This window comes from Ammodytes marinus, assembly GCF_949987685.1.
Source record: "Ammodytes marinus genome assembly, chromosome: 2".
Lineage (NCBI taxonomy): Eukaryota > Metazoa > Chordata > Actinopteri > Uranoscopiformes > Ammodytidae > Ammodytes > Ammodytes marinus.
In genome coordinates, this window is record NC_137231.1 from 35929697 (window position 1) to 35935861 (window position 6165).

Sequence of the window (6165 nt, forward strand, 5' to 3'; positions counted from 1 at the left end):
GATAGATAGATAGATAGATAGATAGATAGATAGATAGATAGATAGATAGATAGATAGATAGTTGTAACAATAGATGTTTAAAAATAGGCCTATGTTTTTTTGTTTTTAAAAAAAAGGTGCTCTGAGTAACTTTCAGTGTGTGTTAATTCCAGCGCCCCCCTTTGGACAAAAGCGGTAGTGTTTTTACCACGGCAGCTGTTGTTCCTGGGTGAGCGTATATACCCATGACAAAGGCATTAAGAACAACTATATAAAAATAACATTCTTTGCACTGATGGTCTCGTTTGCTGTTACATGTAATTTATGATCATCAGAGGAAAGATGTTTCAGAAATATTTAAAAGTTCCTCGTAGCACCTTTAAAGATATTTTTTAAGGTGATTTAACCCTTTTTGGACAGTTGAGGAGACAGTTTGGAAATGCGACATGCCCGTTTACAGAGCCTAGGCTGTCTCAAACAAATGTTCAGGGCACTCCGTGGTGTAGTCCGTTTACAGAGCCTAGGCTGTCTCAAACAAATGGTCAGGGCACTCCGTGGTGTAGTCCGTTTACAGAGCCTAGGCTGTCTCAAACAAATGTTCAGGGCACTCTGGCGTAGTGGGTAGAGTATATACTATAACGGCTTAGTCCCTGTTCATAAATATTATGAATCACATGTGTTACTCATAGTTTGGTTTTTTAAGATATTTTTGGAGGAATTTTTAGCCTTTATTAGACAGTGTGGAGAGACAGAGATGAAATGTGTCAGAGAGGGGAATGACATGCAGAGAACGACCCGGGCTGGATTATAACCCGGGTCTGCTGTGAAGAGGACAGACAGACAGACAGACAGACAGAGAGGGGAATGACATGCAGAGAACGACCCAGGCTGGATTCTAACCCGGGTCTGCTGTGAAGGGGACAGACAGACAGACAGACAGACAGACAGACAGACAGATAGAGAGGGGAATGACATGCAGAGAACGACCCGGGCTGGATTCTAACCCGGGTCTGCAGTGAAGAGGACAGAGACTCTATGGCACACGCTCTAACCACTACACCACAGGAGTGCCCCAAGACATGTTTTCAAGCACAGTTGTCTGTCTATCTTCCATAACATGTCTTCTTTCATACTAGTATAAATCAAAGGTCCAACACATTCAGGTGTTTATTTGACTAAACCTTGTCTGTTTGCGTCTGTATATTTCTCCTATACAACCATCTTTAACGGACATTATCTCAACATTAGTTGTTTTTTCTCAATACTCTGAATCGAAAATCTCAACTTCTAGAGCACTTACATCAACTAAACTTTCCATAATCATTCTCAGCACTATTCTGAAGTTTATTACAGAAGGATTTGTTCATACGTTGTTCACTGTCTGATTTACGAGACATTTTCTTCTTAAAAACATGATGAAAATGCATTTTTTTAAGACCTGTACAATGGTATTTTTTGATTTATAAAATGAAAAAAGGCTGCACCCAAAATCTATTCTGTAAAAAATGTGTACAATAATATGTTCGAAAAATGTATTACAGATTTTAACTGCGGCATTATTTTTTTAAAGAGATGCAAATTTAAACATAATTAGAAATTGGCGAACTTTCATATGTATTCAAACCTTTTAAAAAAAATACTGTACCACAAAAAAATAACTGTTTTAATGTCAGCGATCAACTGGTAAATGCCGCTTTTAGATGTTTTATTCATTCGCTTTTCTAATGTGTATTGTGTATTTTAATCTTGCCCCCTGTAAAGCACTTTGAACGGCCTTGTGTCTGAATTGTGCTGTAGAAATAAACTTGCCTTGCCTATCTATCTATCTATCTATCTATCTATCTATCTATCTATCTATCTATCTATCTATCTATCTATCTATCTATCTATCTATCTATTCTAATGTGTATTGTGTATTTTAATCTTGCCCCCTGTAAAGCACTTTGAACGGCCTTGTGTCTGAATTGTGCTGTAGAAATAAACTTGCCTTGCCTTGGTAAAGTTTCATAATGATACCTATAAGTGAAACGTCTTACCCTCTTCACCTGAAGTGTCTCGCCGGGTCCGTGTGTTAAAACAATCCCGAAAAAAACAGCTGAAATTCCTTCTTTTAAAGACTTGAAATCCTTCTAATCTGCGTCCAAAGCACGTGGGAAAACATTAAGGAAACGAGCACGAAAATTAAATACTCTGAAATTGCTCCACAGTTAGTTTAAAAACACTTTTTAATCCTCCGGTGTTGACGTGTGAGTCCGTCTGAAGACCGTCAAAAGGTTTAAATGACAGAAGCGGCTCGCGCTGCACAGAACGAGACACTCTAGTCAAGACTACCACAATAAAACCACACACAGCTGCTCCTCTCCTTCAAAATAAAGCCCGGAAAAAATATTCCCTGCTGCGTTCCGAATCGCATACTTTCTACTATATAGTATGTAGAAAAAAGATTTAGGATGTCCCATTTCTTTTGGTCAGATTTAGGATGGTTAGAAGTACCCGGATGTCCTACTTCATGCGGCCAAGATTGTTTGGTTGCGTTCCGAATCTCATACTCTTTCTTTTTTCTATTCTACATACTACATCCGACTATAAAAAGAATCTAGTTAGGATGCAGTAGGCATACTATTGGGACATACTTTACTCTCTTATTTCATCATAACATTGCGCCTTGATCTTGCCTCTTGCTTTTATATCTGTCGCATCCCCGTTTGTGTTCATGTGGAGGCTTCGTCGATGTGACGTCACTTCACGTGCGCACTGGATTGTGGGTCAGAATCGCCCAAATAGGATGCACTTTTCAACACTAACAATCTTGGCCGCATGAAGTAGGACATCCGGGTACTTCTAACCATCCTAAATCTGGCCACAAGAATCGGGACATCCTAAATCTTTTTTCTACATACTATATAGGCAAGGCAAGGCAAGGCAAGGTTTATTTGTACAGCACATTTCAGACATAAGGCCATTCAAAGTGCTTTACAGGATTAAAATACATCAAGTATAGAGCACACATTAAAAAAGCGAATATAATAGAAATGTAATTTAAAGCTGGGGTATATGATTTCTGATTGGTCAAAATTAACATGAGCTGTACACTTTGACCAATCAGAGCGAGGCTCCGATTCTCTGTTCTTATTGGCTGTTGGGACTGTCCATTCACTTTGGCACGACTTTGTTGGTGTAGAGCGTGTCAGGGAGGGACCATAGGGGAGGGACCAAAGAGAACAAGTGGAGCGGTTGAGGTATTTGGATTTGAATCTCTATCCCAACTGCTATTTTCTCCCCAAAGCTTCAAATGAATAGAAATAAAACATAATATGAAGAGAAATAAATGAAATAAATTTAAAATAAAAAAAAAAGTTAGCTCAACACATTTAGCCTAATCGGACGTGAAAGGTGTAGTCAGTGATTCTGGAGAACGCTTGTTGTCAAATTCACTTCTGTCCAAATCAGTGATTATCTCCTCATGATCCACTACCTGTCTGTACTGTGTGTGCCCTTTAAAAAAGATATGGTGTTAATACGAAGCCTAGGCTCTGTAATCTGGTATGTAAACAAAAGGGGGCCCAAAATGCCCCATTTACAGAACCTGTTGCGTATTAACACTGGATTTATTTTTCAGCAGAACAATTATCTGGATGCATTTCACTCCAGTGAAATAAATTTGGATAAATCAACGAGATAGGTCCTTATAGTGACTACTGGCCATCTCCATAAGGTAACACACTCACTATGCAGGACTGTGTGTCTGTCTGTGTGTGTGTCTGTCTGTCTGTCTGTCTGTGTGTCTGTGTGTCTGTCTGTGTGTCTGTCTGTGTCTGTCTGTGTCTGTCTGTGTCTGTCTGTCTATGTGTCTGTCTGTCTGTCTGTGTGTCTGTCTGTCTGTGTGTCTGTCTGTCTGTGTCTGTCTGTCTGTCTGTGTCTCCATAAGGTAACACACTCACTATGCAGGACTGTGTGTCTGTCTGTGTGTCTGTCTGTCTGTGTGTCTGTCTGTCTGTGTGTCTGTGTGTCTGTCTGTCTGTGTCTCCATAAGGTAACACACTCACTATGCAGGACTGTGTGTCTGTCTGTGTGTCTGTGTGTCTGTCTGTCTGTCTGTGTCTGTCTGTCTGTGTGTCTGTCTGTGTCTCCATAAGGTAACACACTCACTATGCAGGACTGTGTTTCTGTCTGTGTGTCTGTCTGTGTCTGTCTGTCTGTCTGTGTCTGTCTGTCTGTGTGTCTGTCTGTGTCTCCATAAGGTAACACACTCACTATGCAGGACTGTGTGTCTGTCTGTGTGTCTGTGTGTCTGTCTGTCTGTCTGTGTGTGTCTGTCTGTCTGTCTGTGTGTCTGTCTGTGTCTCCATAAGGTAACACACTCACTATGCAGGACTGTGTGTCTGTCTGTGTGTCTGTGTGTCTGTCTGTCTGTCTGTGTGTGTCTGTCTGTCTGTCTGTGTGTCTGTCTGTGTCTCCATAAGGTAACACACTCACTATGCAGGACTGTGTGTCTGTCTGTCTGTCTGTCTGTCTGTGTCTGTCTGTCTGTCAGTCTGTCTGTGTCTCCATAAGGTAACACACTAACTATGCAGAAGGACTGTGTGTGTGTGTGTGTGTGTGTGTGTGTGTGTGTGTGTGTGTGTGTGTGTGTGTGTGTGTGTGTGTGTGTGTGTGTCTGTCTGTGTGTCTCTCTGTCTGTCTGTCTGTGTGTCTGTCTGTCTGTTTGTCTGTCTGTCCATCAGTCAGTCTGTGTGTGTGTCTGTATGTGTGTGTCTTTCTGTCTGTGTCTCCATACAGTAACACACTAACTATGCATAAGTCTCTCATACAGTACAAACACACTTCAATACTGAACTATATTATTCTGGAGGCGTAGTGTGTGTATTTCCGGCCCGGTTTCTTCCCTTCCCCCAGAACAACATGACAGCTGCTAAACTCATCATCCACACACACACACACACACACACACACACACACACACACACACACACACACACACACACACACACACACACACACACACACACACACACACACACACACACACACACACACACACACACACACACACACACACACACACACACACACACACACACACAGGGAGGGATGGGGACTGGAACACAGTTATTTTGTGTCTGTAGCAACATGTCTGCTCCACTTTTCTCTTCACTATGTGTGTGAACGAGCTGTCAGGTGAACCTAGTGTTTCACCTTTGAACATTTATTACAGACTCCACACAACACAAACATGCACTTACCTCTAACCACAGCGCACGTCAGGACAAGCACTGAGGGACAAATCCACTAAAGCATTTGTTGTCAGACTTTTTACACCGTGCACTTTACAGAATTGATTTATTGTATATATTAATTATTTCATCTTATCTTGTTTTATTCTTATTGCACCGTGGGTCGGAGAGAAAGTACATTTTGATTCCTCTGTCTGGAACATTTTGTAGAATTTTTTTTTAAACCTTTATTTATACAGGTATATCCCATTGAGACCGAAGACTCTTTTGCAAGGGAGACCTGTTCCCATTCCCACGTTACCATTCACACACACATTCATACACCGATAGCAGGCTAACTATCGACATTCACACGAGGCAAGGTGGGTTAAGTGTCTTGCCCAAGGACACAACAACTATGACACAGGTGGCAGGGCAGGGATCGAACCTCCGACCCTTTGATCATTAGCCAACCCGCTCTACCACCTGAGCCACAGTCACCCCCTAATTGACAATGAAGTGACTTTGACTTGACCTCCTTCAAAATATACTGTATTAGGCTTTCTCCCAGTACAGCTGTTATGACCGAGATTAAAGGTGGAGTCAGTGATTCTGGAGAACACTTCAGTGTCAAAATCACTTTATGTCTAAATCAGTGAATATCTCCTCATGATCCGCTACCTGTCTGTACTGTGTGTGCGCTGGAAAAGATATCTGGTGGTAATACACAGCCTCTTGGCCTAAATGGTATGTTGCAAACTATGGTGGTTCCCCCTTGTTTACATACCAGACCAGTTTACAGAGCCTAGGCTGAACACTATATATAAAAACGTGCTGTAGAAACATGGCGGACTTAGCGCCCCGCTCCTATGTAGATACAAAAAGGCTCATTCAAAGGAAATTAAAGAAACAACTTTTATTTTCATTTAATTATTAGTATCATACAGTAATTAAAACATACTTATGGACTTGT